We start from the raw sequence: 14,184 nt of genomic DNA on the forward strand, positions 1-14,184 counted from the left end.
ACAAGTGTTAATTGTCTGAAATCCAGCAACTGTTGCTAGCAACTTAAAGTTGTTACCATTTTTAGCTGTTTGGCCTATATGAAATGAGTTGGTGGTCTTCTCAGTTTCCTAATGGATAGGGACCCACATCACAAAAACAACCACAACAAGAAGATCTGGTGTTGGCAGTTTTGGCAGATATGTCAAGGATTAATGGGAGATGGAGACAGATTTGTCCTCCATAATAAAGGTGGTGTCTCATGATCAGAGTCGTTTGGGCTGGAGAAAGCTTGCACTGCGGTTGTCCATATTGAACTTCTTCTATGAGTTAAAAGAGGATTTCTTTCTCCAGTGCTGCAAATCTAGTACTTTTTACAATAATTATTTTCACCTTAGGGAAGAAATTATTAAACTTGGAATATTCTTCAATAAGGTGAAATAACCATACAATAAATCACAAAGCATTAATTTTGCTTTTACAGATGATGCAGCTGACACCCCCATCAGTAGTCTGCCTTCTTTCTTTCCTAGCCATTAGAGGACAGGGACCACAGAGCTGTCTGGCTATCTTACAAATTTAGAGCATGCATAGGGGGCATATATCTTGCAGGACAGAATGCACACGCAATAGTATTTCTCCGTAGGTAGAGGCCATGGACATGGTCTGAGGAGGCTGTGAATGGTGATGTTTTATTTTTATGCTATGTCATTATTTTTGCAGCTAAAATGATAATTTTCATAAAGGCTGCAGGGGCGAGAGGAAAGCTACAGTTAAAAAAGCATCACAGGCACTGTGAGCTGCTAGTGGTAGCAGAAGCCATTTGGAGCAAAGCACCTTTGCAGGGCTGCCTGCATTAAAGGAACTGTTAGAGACCATTTAATTAAAATGTTTAGAGTAATAACTTGAAAGTGCTTTCTGTTAATTTGGTAATCATCATATCCTGGATTAATAAACCCTTTTGTCTTTGACCTCAGCATTTATTTACTATAAATATAAATACAACATATTCTGAATTTAATGAGACCGAGATAAAGTAGTTACTTTATAAACAGGAAGCACACTCAAAGCTATCATAATAAACTCAAGGTAGCACAGTACATGTCAATCTCCTAGATACTCAATTCAAAGGGATCCCTTAATCCCTGGTATTTCTTTAAATTGACAGCCTGAAGTAACAGCTCCAGAATGAGCTTCACAAGTGCCTTCTCAGTACTATGAACCTGCCTAAAGCTTAATCATACAGATCCATATTGATGATGAAGATGAAACTGTAACATAACTAACTGACCTTTTGGGGGATGAGGTACAGAGCTGCTGGGAGAGAGAAACACACTTGCAAATTAGAAATAGGACAGTAATTCCAAAAATTCTCAGTTATTTCAACTTGTGCTCAGATTTACATGGAGAATACAACTCATGATGAAAGGTAAAAAAAATTATGGATTTACCTTTACCTTTACCTGGTCCCTAATGATTCTACTTCTTTGAATGAAATGGTCAGAAAAAGCTTGGCAGGAAACAGAATTAGGAAATGAATCTCTTGATTTAGAATTTACTAAGGGCTTAGTCTAGCCCCTTCCCTATGGTAGAGGCCTGTGACATTAAATATTAACATATATTCACAGTATAGACTTTTATGTGATGGTAAAATTATAGGAAAGATTTTAAGGAAATTTCTGCATATTAGAATTGCTAGAAGTACAGAGAAGGGCAACAAAAATGATTAGGGTATGGAACAGCTTCCATAACAGGAGAGATTAAAAAGATTCAGTCTGTTCAGTTTAGAAAAGAGATGATGGGGGAAGAGGGGAGACATATGATAGAGGTCTATAAAATCATGAATATTCTGAACAAAAGGAATAGGGAAGTGTTATTTACCCCTTCATATAACACAAAGGGTCACCCAATGAAATTAATAGGCAGCAGGTTTAAAACAAACAAAAGGAAGTATTTTTTCCCACAATGCACAGTCAACCCATGAAACTTGTCCCAGGGAAATGTTGTGAAAGCCAGAACTATAACTAGGTTCAAAAAAGAGTTAGATAAGATCATGGAGAATAGTTCCATCAATGGCTATTAGCCAAGATGGCCAAGGATGCAGTCCCAAACTCTGGGTGTCCCTAAGCCTCTGACTGTCAAAAGCGGGGACTGGACAATATTATTAACCACTTATGCTAAACAATCTGTTCCACCTTGTATTTAGCTGTGACACACAGAGGATGTTTCCCAGACCTGAAGAAGAGCTCTGTGTAAGCTGGTAAGCTTGTTTTTCTCACCAACAGAAGTTGGTCCAATAAAAGATATTACTTCACTCACCTTGTCTCGCTAATATCCTGGGACCAATATGGCTACAACCACACTGCATATGAAGTTTGGGAAAGTTATAAGCGAGTGAAAACGGGGTCTTAATGAGAAGTGTTGGACAACTTTAGTAGGTGGTGCGCTTATAATACTAAACTTGTACACAGAAAACGAGCGTATAAAGTGCATAAGACATTTGTGAAAGAGCTTTTGCTGTGATTTTTTTAAAAGGAACTAATAGACTACTTTATTCTCAGTATAATTTTCAACAATTACTATTTGTACCTTGTTTCAGTCAGGCTTTTCATTTCTTAGTCACATTTCTTTTCTTCCAATAACATGCATTTGGTTTTGTTCAATGAACTTATGGAGTACTCAGAGATAAAATGTATGACTTTAGTCACAAAGAGGTCTGTGCATAGATGCTGAATTCAATTTCTATGAATAGCTTTCAAAGTTTTCCACTTGAACGGAAGCAGATTGTCTCTGGTTTACTGGTTAGTCATTTATGCCTATTTAGTAGCAAATACTGTATCAATAGAGACACCTTTCAGTATTTTAACATTTATTTTAGAATATATAGTCCTTTTGGCAGTGAACCTCCTGTTCAACTCAGTCTTGCTTTTCACATGTAAATAGAAGATTGCATGTTTGACTCTTGCTGCACAAAGTATCTCTTATTATTATTTCGTAACACATTGTGACATTATGTAGCCTTCTTGCAATGAGTAAAAACATTAAAAATGGTTAAAGGGATGAATAAAAGCCACTTAGTCCATCAAGATGTGTTCCTTTTCAGCAAGTTATTTACTACCAAGATTACATCAAGTTGACTAAATAGTTCCACTGCTTTTTCCATTAGCAGTGTTGCGGGGTGGTGGGGGGCTGTTTCATGCATTTGAATTTGATGTATGCATGGAAATGAACATCCAAGTGGTGTTCTATTTTATTTTTTTACTGGTTGCTTTATGTTTCTACCATTTATTATTGAAATGTTCACAGGATATGAAGATTAACTACAAAATCCCATTTTCCTCCTGTGTAAGCCAATAGAAATAAATCCCTGGAATCTACTCTCTATGGGTTACTTTAACTGGAATCTCTTTTGTATATCATAGTTTATCACTTTAAGTTTTAATAGATATATTTATAGGGCAAATATGTACCCCCTGATAATGACATCATGTCTCCATTTATTTTCAAATCCTCCTACCTTTCTCCAAATGTCAGGTGAAATAAATGGGCTCTGCAACATGTCCTGAAAGTCAGTAAATATTTTGGATCAGGTGTGGGAGGGCATTCCAGTGCTTGGTCCCTGCCAGCACAGTTGCCTCCTCTCTCTTATATCAAATGGGACCTAGAATCAGCAATCTGCTGATTATAACTGTTTCAGTCTATCCTGGAAAAAGAGGCTGTCTCTTGGGTAGAGTCAGGGCCGGCGCTACCATTTAGGCGACCTAGGCAATGGCCTAGGGCACCAGAATTTTGGGAGGGTGCTATTTTGCCAGGGGAGCCTTTAGACCAGCGGACTGCCCACCGGCATCACTGCGGCAGCTCCACCGGAGCCTTTCCAGGAGCGGACCATCCACCGGCATGACTGCGGTAGGTCCACCGGACCTGCAGGGGACGGCGAAATGGCCGTCCGCCTAGGGCGTCAGAAACCCTGGCGCCGCTCCTGGGTAGAGTAGTCCCAGACCATTTAGATCTTCTTAGGTCAAAACCAAGATCTTAAAATTTATCTGGAAGCTCACAGGTATCCAGTCTAAGTCCTGGGAACAGATGTGAAGTGTTCTATCTATGAGACACCCGGCTTAAGAAGTTGATAGCTGTCTTTTGCACTAGTTCTAGTTTGGGAATGGATGACAGTTGCAACATCTGAGTACAAAAGTTATAAAATACAGCCTTCCATCTAGGTGTAGATAGTAAACTGCCTTCTTAATCCACTGCTGCTACGTGATCTTCAAATGTAATTTTTGATCTAGCTATACTCTTCAGGTTCTACATTTGCAGAGCTAATAGCAATTGAAAGTCCTTAATCTTAGGGTCAGATATAAGCTCCACCATCTTTTCTGGTTATTTCTTCCATCCTACCAATATTTTGTTTTGATTTCACTTTTACTTCAAATTGAAAATGAAATAAGTTCATCTGAGATTCTCCAAAGTGACTTAGACTTTAGTTTGCAGACACTATATGAGTAGTTGCTTTAGCTTTTCTATTTTCAGGTCTTTGGGATCATTCGTGGTTCTTTGGACTTAAACTCACAAGTCATTAGCCAATATTCATGTTTTTTAAATAATTTGTCTGTTACAGTCTGTTGTGTGATTAATAGAGAACCCTATTTTCCTTAACTATAATTTTTATTTCATTGTATTATTGTTTCTTCGAAATATATGAATAAGTAGCTAATTTCTTCTGTAAATCACAATTTAAAGCTACTCTCACGCTGTCAATTTCTGTGCCCCTTAGACATATTGGAGTTTTGACAAGTACAGTTTTGCAAGAGCTTGTTTTTTCCAGCTTCTGAGACTCTGTAAACAGGCCTCTTTATGCAAAATAAAGTTAGATCACATTTTTTGAGAAATATTTTGTTACATGTGATTAATGGTGCAATTCCATGGATGATGAAAGTATATCAGTTGGTAAAAAAAATGAGTAGCAAAGGCTTATGAAAATATGAATTCAGACATGGAAAATGAAACATGATAAAAGAAATACTATAGTAAGACCTATCCATATTTGGATATTTGCAGACCTGAGCTCGGACCTTTGACTCTCTGTCATCTCATTACAAACACAGAATTGCTATGTATGAGGAGACCAATAATTTCATGTTTATGATGCTTATTTTCTGTAGCATTTTAACCAACTTACAAATTACAATAAAACATGCAACAGGTTCAGAAAAATCACATAAAAGCAAAAACTACATCACTTTTTCATGCCAAAATTGAAATTTGAATATAAAATTCCTCTGTCCTCTTAAAACGAAGTGAATGCATGTGATCCTTGGGCACTCTAGTGGGATGGCATTTTGTAGACCCAGGGATGCAGAGGTAAAAATAGAAGCTGTACCTATGGTACTTCTGCAAGTTCTGGAGGATTTAAAAAAAAATACACCATTCTGACTCATCTTGAAGAAAAAGATGGAATGGAGGGAAGGTGCCACAACTTCTACTGCATTGTCCACAGAATGTACCTTATGTGGCAACTGCCACAGAATCTTTCTCTGTTTTTCTGGAAATCCAGCTCCCTTCCTGTCTGCCATGCCACCTAACTTTTTTCACTGGGCAGGCTTCAACTGTCTTCTGCCTGACTCTTCCTTACTCTGAAGAGGGAATTCCGACTGTTTTCAGTTCACGTGATCCACTTAGGTTCTGAATCTGTAGAAAAGGGAAATCCCCAAGAAAGCTTCTGTGATCATGCTACTGCAGGCTAGTGACAGCCAATATATTTCAAAGTAAAAGCTGGAACATACCCCCTGCAGCCAGTGTGAACTCCACCTCCTTGGAAACTCAGTCTCCATGCCTACTCCCATCTGCATCTATTCCCAAATGTTGACCCTTTCCCACCTTGTTGACTCCTACTTCCTTCCAAGTGCCTGTCCCCATCCTGTTCCCATCCACTGGTGCTTCCCCCACCCCCTTCCAGCTTTCCAGTTCCTACCTACTTCCACCCTTTTTCTTCTTTCCCAGTTCTGTCTTTTCCATCTTGCCAAATGCTGCCTCCAACCTGCTTTTACTGGTGCATTGTCACTATCCCCTTCCATTCATACTTACTAATGCCTGTGCATTTGCAGCCAGAAGGAGGCGGAAGGCACTTCCCTCTTGGCAGGCCAGTGGCTAAGCAATATTTTCCCTCAGGGTTTGACTCTCTACTGCTCCATCCTCAGAGATTGATGGACCTGATAGAAGAGATCCTCCACTCAAGAAGGACTTTGATTCTGACTTTAGTCTGCAGTAAATGGTGATCTGCCAATACAGGTGTAATTATCACACTCCCTTTATCCTCATCCAATTGAAATATAAGGCATAAAGCAACAAAATCTCCATGGGTGTTTTACCCTTTCCAGTGTCAGCTCAAGCTCAAAATGATAGATGGGGCTTGTGCTCATTAATTAAGGGCAATATTGTGGCTTTCATACTGTCAGTGAAATCCTGTTTCTGCTGCTTTCGATCTGTGCAGCATGGGATAAGTTGTCTGACAAGGATTCTTCAGATGGAAGAACTTTTCCATGGTGCATAGACTAAGGATGAATGTAAATTTGTCTTACTTTGAATATATTGTCTTTATTCTTTTTCCTCCATTCAGTGCAGGAGGAAAGGGCAAGTCATCAGGGAGTTGGTTACATATTTCTAGTTCTTCAAATGTTTGCATGGATCCCACTGTTCATGTGCATATGCGAGTACAACACAGACAAAACATCCCCTAGTAACCTTCTTTCTCTGCCCTGCACAGATTTAGACCTGGCCCTGGCATGTGTTAGAGCTGCCTAAGAACTACTTTAAACTATCCCAGCTGGCAGTGTAGTCCCCAAAGGACCATCCACCCACTGAGAATTGGCAGAGTGCAGTGGTACGTTGGGCAAGCTCCCTGCACTGGGTACGGTGGAGTGACGTAGAAGCTACATACTTGACCAACCTGATTGCCTTCTATGATGAGATAACTGGCTCGTGGATATGGGGAAAGTGATGGACGTGATATACCTTGACTTTAGCAAAGCTTTTGATACGGTCTCCCACAGTATTCTTGCCAGCAAGTTAAAGAAATATGGATTGGATGAATGGACTATAAGGTGGATAGAAAGCTGGCTAGATTATTGGGCTCAATGGGTAGTGATCAATGGCTCAGTGTCTAGTTGGCAGCTGATATCAAGCAGAGTGCCCAAGGGGTCAGTCCTGGGGTCAGTTTTGTTCAACATCTTCATTAATGATCTGGATGATGGAATGGATTGCACCCTCAGCAAGTTCGCAGATGACACTAAGCTATGGAGAGAGGTAGATATGCTGGAAGGTATGGATGAGGTCCAGAGTGACCTAGACAAATTGGAGGATTGGGCCAAAAGAAATGTGATGAGGTTCAAGAAGGACAAGTGCAGAATCCTGCACTTATGATGAAAGAATCCCATGCACTGCTGCAGGCTGGGGACCAACTTCCTAAGTGGTAATTCTGCAGAAAAGGACCTGGGGATTACAGTGGATGAAAAGCTGGATATGAGTTAACAGTGTGCTCTTGTTGCCAAGAAGGCTAATGGCATATTGGGCTATATTAGTAGGAGCATTGCCAGCAGACTGAGGGAAGTGATTATTCCCCTCTATTCAGCACTGATGAGGCCACATCTGGAGGATTGCGTCCAGTATTGGACCCCCCCACTACAGAAAGGATGTGGACAAACTGGAGAGAGTCCAGTGAAGGGCAATGAAAATGATTAGGAGGCTGGGGCACATAACTTATGAGGAGAGACTGAAGGAACTCGGTTTATTTAGTGTGCAGAAAAGACGAATGAGGAGGGGATTTGATAGCAGCCTTCAACTACCTGAAGAGGGGTTCTAAAGAGGATGGTGCTAGGCTGTTTTCAGTGATGGCAGATGACAGAACAAGGAGCAGTGGTCTCAAGTTACACTGGGGGAGTGTCACAGTCAGGGGCGGCTCTAGGTATTTTGCCACTCCAAGCATGGCAGGCAGGCTGCCTTTAGCAGCTTGCCTGCGGGAGGTCCCCGGTCCCGCAGATTCGGCAGCATGCCTGCGGGAGGTCCGCCGAAGCTACGGGACCAGCGGACCCTCTGCAGGCATGCCACCGAAGGCAACCTGCCTGCTGCCATCGCAGTGACCAGCAGAGCGCCCCCTGTGGCTTGCCACCCCAGGCACGCACTTGGTGTGCTGGTGCCTGGAGCCGCCCCAGGTCACAGTGTATGCACACCCCGTCCCCCTTGGGGCAGGGAAGAGTGATGATATCACCACAGTTAATCTCCCTGGCAGCCTTTGGGTGACCGCAAAGTCACTATGGCAGCCCTTGGACTATATGACTGGAGTCATTATGGCAGGGAAAGGTGGGGGCCACCACCAAGTTGGTGACAGCCTGGGTAGGGGGGGACCAGGCCTGCCCAACTCCACCAGGCCCCAACCCAGGACAATAGCGACGGAGTGGTCTGTCACTGGGTTAGCGGAGAATCCCACCAAAACACGCTGACCTCACCCTCTCTGGGTCACTTCCAACCATAGTTCCAGATGCTGCTGTCAGTGTGGCGCATGGGTCTCTGAGCTCATCAGTATGGATGGTTCTCCAGTGCTCCTTGGGCACCAGACCTCCAAGCCGACTCACAGTGTCTCTAGCTCTTACAGGCAAGGGCTGTGGCGGCTCTTCAGCTGGAGTTCCAGCCAAAGGTCCTTCTCCTCCAGCAGCCAGCCCAAAATGAGCTGGGCTGCTCCCTTTTATACTGAGGCAGCAGTTGGAGCATGCCCATCACAGCCTGGGGGCAGGACTTCTGCCGCCCCTAGTGTGGGGTTAGCCCTTTCTTTTCGAATGCAGGGTATGCACGCCCCATCACAGGGAGGTCTAGATTGGATATTATGAAAAACTGTTTCATTAGAAGGGTGGTGAAACACTGGAATGGGTTACCTAGGGAGGTGTTGGAATCTCCATTCTTCGAGGTTTTTAAGGCCCAGCTTGCAAAGCCCTGGCTGGGATGATTTAGTTGGGGTTAGTCCTGCTTTGAGCAGGGGGTCAGACTAGATGACCTCCTAAGGTCTCTTCCAACCCTAATCATCTATGATTCTATGATTCTACGTCAGCTTTACACCAACTGAAAGCTCACCTCTCCCTAGGGAATCCTCATCTAGCTATATGCAGCCACTATCTGGCCTCTTTGCACTGCCCAAGCGTCACACTGCCCAGTATAATTCAAAAGATACTTTGTAACAACAAAAACCTTTAAGCTTTCATAAACCAAAATATTTTAAATCTAAATAATAGTGGGTTAAAACCAATATATTGTAAATAACCATATTTTAAACCATCTGGGTAAGGGGATAATTCTAAAAGTACTTGTTACCAAACGATAGAAAAAAGGGCAAAATGCCTAGAAAAAATGCCATTTGCATTAACAGTATTATAAGAGAAAAATATTTTTTCTGTCTTTTATATGATACTGAGTGAAAGTATTTAGAATAAAAAAATCTTCTTGCTGTTGATGTGTGCATCTACTTGCTGAAATGTGCTCATCAATGTCTTTTTGCATGATAACCATGGTAGTGACAACATGTTTCAATAGAATGTAAAATCTGTGCCTTTTCTGTCCAAGCTCTAAAAACCTGACACAGCTGCAGGAAGAATTTTCAAAACATCAGCTTGTCCTGGCACATTATACATATTATATGCTTGAAAGACTTCTGGAACAACAAAAAAGCCATATAACTACGTTAGCACAGATAGGAGAGACAGATGTTGCCTTCACCTCCACCCACAGGAATCTAACTACTAATTAAATAAGCATTTTCTGCCCAGATGAAATGGTCACTGGGGAGCCAGCACAGCGGTGATAATGTGAGCTGACATTTATTGTAAAACCTTTTGGCGAGTGCCCAAAATTAAGCATGGCTGTTGGGAAATGCAGTAAAAACTTCAGACTGAATATGGCTGCAGTCTTGCCCAAGAAAGATAAACATGGTCAATAGATGTTTTCTTGCTTCTAAAAGGCATCTGATGAATCTGTGAAATGTCACATATACTAACACTGACAGCACCGTATAGGAGCTACTAGTTCAACTGCTTGGTGGGAAGGAGTAGGGAGCTTCAGCTTGGTGTACTCTGGATAGTGCTAGTGAGCATGAAGGAAGATTGAGCAAACCTGTTCATTTCACAAAATCATCTTCAGTCACAATATACTGGTGATGGACATGGCATTCACTTCTCTTAGCAGGTGAAATATTTGGATAATATCCAAAGAAAAGGGCAAGTTAAGTTTCCAAATATGTATATACATAATATATGACAAGCATAGTGTGGGTTCATCTAGTCAAGCATTTGAGGCGCCAGTTGAAGACTAGCACAAATGAATCTGGATGGGGATTGTGCTACAGAGGCCCAGTAAAGCAGTTAGTGTTGTTATTTACTGAAGAATTTTAAGTGATGAAGATCTGGTTCTATAATTGTTGCTATAGAAAGCTGGAGATTCTGAAAGGTCATGGCCTTACTATTAAGTGCGCTACATTCCCCTCCACTTTGAAGCATGGGTCAGTGTAGAGGTAGAACGGCCTTTGAACTCACAGAAGTGGGGAGTGGAGCCAATACAGTATGCTTCCTCTACTAGGACCCCACAAAACCCTTTGATTTGGCCATTGTATGGCTGGAGTTCTGATTTTGTGGGATTTTTGTTACTCAATCCTAGAGACTGAGGAACAGGTTATCTGCATGATGTGATCCCTGCAAAACAGGCAGTATTTCTCTTGGATTTTCAGAGAGATATATTACTACTTTTAGAAGCAACCTTAATTTGTAGTCTACACTATCACCTTCACACAGATGTAAAGTGCAGTGCAAATTTGGTGGGGCCAGCTAGTGGCAGTACAGCTCCTAGAGAAGTCATGAAGCTAGGAGCAGGAGTGACAATGAGTTGCATAACTTCATTCTGATTGGAGTTTCCTTTGATTTTGCAGATCCTTGAGATGCATGAGGTTTGGAGGCCGCACATGCTCTCTGCCTTCTCTACATTCCAGATGCCTATTGCTCCTTTCTCCCATCTAAATAAGGGGAGCTGTGGCAGTTTGCTGTATCAATTTGTGCTTTACAATTTTGTACTAAAAGTGTTAATCCGTCTGACCTTGACATATGTCATATATATCTGATGTGAGGACTTGAGCAAGGGAAGTAGAATCTCACCTATTGTCTTAAAACAGTTTTCTGTGGGATTTAATATTGAAGATTGTGGCCAAATTCACCTCTGGCAGAAGTAGTTAAAGTTGAGGGAGTTGCGTCCACTTACATTAGTGGTAAACTTTGCCTAAAACGTCCATCTGACTGGAACACATCATTGTGCAAGGGGAATTCTTTGCACATTCCAGGGATTGTATATGAATATAAGAACATAAGAACAGCTATACTGGGTCAGACCAAAGGTTCATCTAGCCAGATATCCTGTCTTCGGACAGTGGCCAATGCCAGGTACTTCGGGGGAATGAACAGAAAAGGCAGTGGTGAGCTGGAGCCGGTTCGCACAAACTAGTTGTTAAATTTAGAAGCTGGTTTAGAACCGGTTGTTAAAGGGGTGGGCAATTGGAAGAGGGAGGTTTTCCTGTCGTTACTCCGGCCCGTGGGCCACATCTGGCCTGCGGGACTCTCCTGTCCAGCCCGCCTGAGCTCCTGGCTGGGGAGGCTCCCCCAGCCCCTCCCCCACCTTCCCCCCTCTCGCAGAGCCTCAGCATGCCACACCATTGGCACCAGCGCTCTGGACCGCTCCTGGGCAGCTCTGCAGCTTCTGCCGCTTTGAGCGGTATAGTAAGGCGGAGGGGCTGTGAGCTCCAGTGTGCCGCACGGCATCCATACACGCTGCCCTGAGCAGCATGGTAAGGGGGCCAGGCTGGGAGGAGGGGTTGGATAAAGAGCAGGGAGCGGTTGGAGGGGGCAGAGGTTCTGGGGGGGCAGTCAGGGGATGGAGAATGGGGGGGTTGGGTAGGCATGGGAGTCCTGGTGGTCTGTCGGGGTGGTGGTGGATGGGGTCAGGGTAGTCAGGGGACAGGAAGCGGAGTGAGTTGGGTAGGGGGTGGGGTCCTGGAGGGTAGTTAGGGTGGGGGTCTCAGGAGGGGGTGATCAGGAGACAAGGAGCGGGGGGGTTGATGGGTTGCGGGTTCTGAGGGGGGCAGTCGGGGGCAGGACATGGGGGTCAGATGGGGGGGAAATATGCTGTTTTTGGAGGCATGTGGGGCTTGTACTCACCGGGTGGTTCCCTACCTGTTCTTCGGCAGCACTTCGGCGGTGGGTCCTTCATTCGCTCCGGGTCTTCGGCAGCACTGAAGGACCCGCCACCAACATGCTGCCAAAGACCCGGAGCAAGTGAAGTACTTGCCGCTAAAGTGCTGTTGAAGAACGGTAGGGAACCAGTTGCTAAGATTTTCGCAGCTCATCACTGAGAACGGGTAATCATCAAGAGTTCCATCCCATGTCGCCCATTCCCGGCTTCTGGCAAACAGAGGCTGGGGACACTATCCCTGCTCATTCTAGCTAATAGACATTGGTGGACCTATCCTCCATGAACTTACCTAGTTCTTTTTTGAATCCTGTTATAGTCTTGGCCTTCACAACATCCTCTGGCAATGTGAGAAAAAATACAACATCCTCTGTGTGTTGCGTGCAAAAATACTTCCTTATGTTTGTTTTAAACCTGCTGCCTATTAATTTCATTTGGTAACCCCTAGTTCTTGTGTTATAAGAAAGTGTTATTTACTCTTCCTTATTTACACTCTCCACATCAGTCATGATTTTATAGACCTCTATCATATCCCCCCTCATTCATCTCTTTTTCAAGCTGAAAAGTCCTAGTCTTATTAATCTCTCCATGTATGGAAGCTGTTCCATACCACTAATCATTTTTGTTGCCCTTTTCTGAACCTTTTCCAATTCCAATATATCTTTTTTGAGATGGGGCAACCACATCTTTACATAGTATTCAAGATGTGGGTGTACCATAGATTTATATAGAGGCAGCATATTTGCTGTCTTATCTCTTCCTTTCTTAATGATTCCCAACATTCTGTTAGTTTGTTTGACTGCTGCTGCACGTTGTGTGAATGTTTTCAGAGAACTATGCACAATGACTCCAAGATCTCTCTTGACTAGTAACAGCTAATTTAGACCCCACCATTTTATATGTACGGTTGGAATTATGTTTTCCAATGTGCATTACTTTGCATTTGTAACCCTTCTGCCAGGTGGAGCCAGCAGCAACAAGGGCCAGATTCAGTATCTAGGGGTTCCTTTTCAACAATACAACACAAAACTGGCTCAAACCCCGACCCAGTGACCTGGGACAATTAACACAGCACCCCCTGGGCACCTCTAAGAGGAAATATTTCCCCTCTCGCAAGCAGAGTTTGAGTGTAGCAAAAACTTTGAATAAAAGGAGGGAATTAATTCAGCATTAATTTGGGAAAACACTGCAACTAGGGTTCATAAACACAAACCCTGATCAAAAAACCCACCCCCAAGTAAGTTGGGCAGTAAATTTTCCCGGTGGGTCTTAAGTCCAGCAACCCAAAAGTCCCTTTAACATGCCCGTCCCTTCTCTGTACCCCACTCACAGCTGCTATCCTTGGCCAGTGCAGCCCCAGAGATCAGAGGTTCATCCACAGATTGTGTGGAAGACAGGGGAGAGGGGAGGTAAACAGGCACTTACATGCTGCACTGCTCAAGCACTCACTCATCATCCCAACAGTTGCTTGCCATGCCCCTCCACCAGCCACACTGCTGGTCACACCTCTCTGCCAGCCTCCCTGCTAGCTGCTTGCCAAGATGTTTTCAGGGCCCAACCCCTCACACTTAACATAGCTCTCAGTGATTTCAGCTGTTAGTCAGGGAGCCACACTGCTGGTGCGCATGGGGCAGTCTCTTGCAATAGAGATACTGTCCCAAAGTATGTCCAATACTTAGACCTAGTTATCAGTGATTGCAGCTCTGCAGTATGTAACAAGACTCTCAATTAGCTCTTTTATTATACCATGGAGAAAGAAAAGATCAAATGGTGACTAGGATCCTTAAACAGGACCCATACCACCAAGTACAAATTACCTGTTCCCCCAATCTCTCAGCTCATTGGACTTTGGAACCCATGTCCCATCCCTAGTGAGTGCTGTTCAGCTGAGGGTGAGTCTCTCTGTTGGGGTATGCCAGATACAGTTTTGCTGCCTTCAGTTC

General features: G+C 43.4%; 1 protein-coding gene across 2 annotated transcripts in view; it reads left to right on the plus strand.

Annotated features, from left to right (window-relative positions):
• The window catches only part of CCDC146 (coiled-coil domain containing 146), a 125,514-nt gene that overhangs the window by 26,886 nt on the left and 84,444 nt on the right, over positions 1-14,184 (plus strand). The window lies entirely within an intron of this gene.

Source organism: Gopherus evgoodei, chromosome 1 (genome assembly GCF_007399415.2).
Source record: "Gopherus evgoodei ecotype Sinaloan lineage chromosome 1, rGopEvg1_v1.p, whole genome shotgun sequence".
NCBI classification, from domain to species: Eukaryota; Metazoa; Chordata; order Testudines; family Testudinidae; genus Gopherus; species Gopherus evgoodei.